The sequence below is a fragment of the Austrofundulus limnaeus genome, unplaced genomic scaffold (genome assembly GCF_001266775.1).
Source record: "Austrofundulus limnaeus strain Quisiro unplaced genomic scaffold, Austrofundulus_limnaeus-1.0 Scaffold1077, whole genome shotgun sequence".
Classification (NCBI taxonomy): domain Eukaryota; kingdom Metazoa; phylum Chordata; class Actinopteri; order Cyprinodontiformes; family Rivulidae; genus Austrofundulus; species Austrofundulus limnaeus.
Genome location: NW_013953479.1, coordinates 84,268 through 86,402, shown reverse-complemented (window position 1 = coordinate 86,402; position 2,135 = coordinate 84,268). Strand labels below are relative to the sequence as shown.

Below are 2,135 nucleotides of genomic sequence, written 5' to 3'. Positions count from 1 at the left end.
AAGAAGCGACCCTGTGATTGGTCAAGATGATTCTCTCTGTGCTCTGCTTGTAATAAATTGTACAGATTTTCCCAGCGGAGGTCAGAACTTTCTGGTGAGACCTGTTTTTAAGCGTCCTCAGAAACTTCTCACTCTTTGCAAACAGAAAGCTGTCTTAAAACTGAATGCTTACGTCCCTGTCTGGTTTGTTTCTCTTTAAGGGGTAATTTAATGTCCACTCTGACACCCACCCAGATCGCAAGATGGTGGCGACATTTGTTGATTGACCTTTTATGGCCATTCTTTACTCACATCTCTGCTCCACTCACCATCGTTACAGCTCTTCACATGTGATTATAACATTATTCAAACATTAATCAACTTCCATACAAATCAACATTTAAACATTTGTTATACATCATTATTCATTCTTATCTGCAGAATACTGTAATAACATCTTGTTTGTACAGTTCTGTTATAACATTAGTCATTAAGACATTTCAGTTTTCACATTCTGGTTTCAAACTTTCCCCACAAACTTCTTCATGGTTGTTGGCGATTACTCATTTCTTCACTTTTAATCACACACGGACCATTCTTCCTCTTTCAACGATTACTGATCATCTCTCAATTACTTCATGATTCTTTTCCATTAATCTTTCTCATTATTTAATAGAATCAACTTTAATCTATTCACTTCATTTAAAACATCACAACTTGCTAAAACTCACAAAATTGTTATAATAATTTTTCTTTCCTTAAGATTATTCACCACTTTGACTGGCTGCACGGTTTCACTTCCTTAAATCCCACAGCCGTCATCCGGCCGCACCTCGTTACTTCCTCTTTTTGGTTCTGTGTGGAGAAGGGTCTAGCTGCAGCTTGCAGCACGCGATCGCTGTGCCCCCAATCGTGACGCCCCCAGATCATTACGCCCCTGGATGTACACGCACCCGGAAGTACACGCACCTTGATTTCATGTTGTTTATTTGATCCCGACTGCAAACAGAGAGGAGAGATGGAGCTGGTGACTCAGGTAGGACTTCTACACGTTGTTAAAAAAAATCAAAAACAAATAACACACACAAAAAACCCTGTTTTTAACCCCTTAGCGGTTGTTGTTAATAAATAAGACTCAATAAATTGCGTTTTATTCTTTTAATTTGTTTGTTTGTTTTTAATACATTACCGTAATTCCTGCTGCCTGCAGCTTCAAATAGGACTTTTCAGATTAACAGGAACATTTTCTGTTTATGAAAAAAAAGTTCAAACCATTTACCATTAATTTTATTTTTATTTATTTACTGTTATTTTACCAGGCAAGTCCTGTTGAGATCACAGATCTTTTTTTTTTACAAGTGAGGCCTGGGCCTGAAGGCAACCTACTGAACATGTGGACACAACGAGTAAATCCTCAGGAACTACTGAGTAGTTCCTCAGTAGTTAAGCATTTTTTTGTGTACCTTATTGTAAAGTGTTACCGAATAATTGTTTAAAAATGTGTGAGCATTAAGACATGCAGCATGAACATTAGATTCTAAAACTAGCTTCAGTCAAACCTCTCATCTCAGCAACTCAATGCTGCATTATAAAACTACATAAAACAGTAATGTATCCCTAATGTATGCAGCACAGACACATCTATGTCCAAATGGAGCATTTTCATAACATCTTTATTGTATTAAAACTTTTTTTAATAACATACGTATTAATGGATAGAATTTTGCTACACAAGGTCCTTGAATTTAATGTTAACCAAAGTGTGGGAACCCTGTTTGACATACTGTCGTTTCTATTGTCTTTCTTTAAATCATGGTCTGTGTCTGGGTACCTGCAACATGACAGACAATAAAGTCTGAAGGTTGTTTTTTGTTCTCTTCATGACACAGGCAACAGTCCGTGCTCTCGCTGCTGTCCATTGTATCCATTGAAAGAGCCACTCAAATACAGTATATAAATCTGGAGTGCTGTTTGTTTTCAGGTAAGTTAAACACCAGGGGTCTCATTTATAAAGGATTGCGTGGAAACCACACTAAAAGTGAACGTGTGGCCAAAAGGTGGAAATGGCGTACGCCAAAAAAAAAATAAAAATCAGATTTATAAAACGGTGCGTACGCATGTTTCTGCGCATCTTTCCTTTATAAATCACAGCCGCA

General features: G+C 37.3%; 1 long non-coding RNA gene across 1 annotated transcript in view; it reads left to right on the top strand.

Annotated features, from left to right (window-relative positions):
• Positions 1-914: 914 nt before the first annotated feature.
• The window catches only part of LOC106534032 (uncharacterized), a 9,571-nt gene continuing 8,350 nt past the window's right edge, over positions 915-2,135 (top strand). The window contains exons 1-2 of the long non-coding RNA XR_001312310.1: positions 915-1,015; positions 1,869-1,960. This is a non-coding gene — a long non-coding RNA (uncharacterized LOC106534032). The remainder of the gene's footprint in view (positions 1,016-1,868; positions 1,961-2,135) is intronic.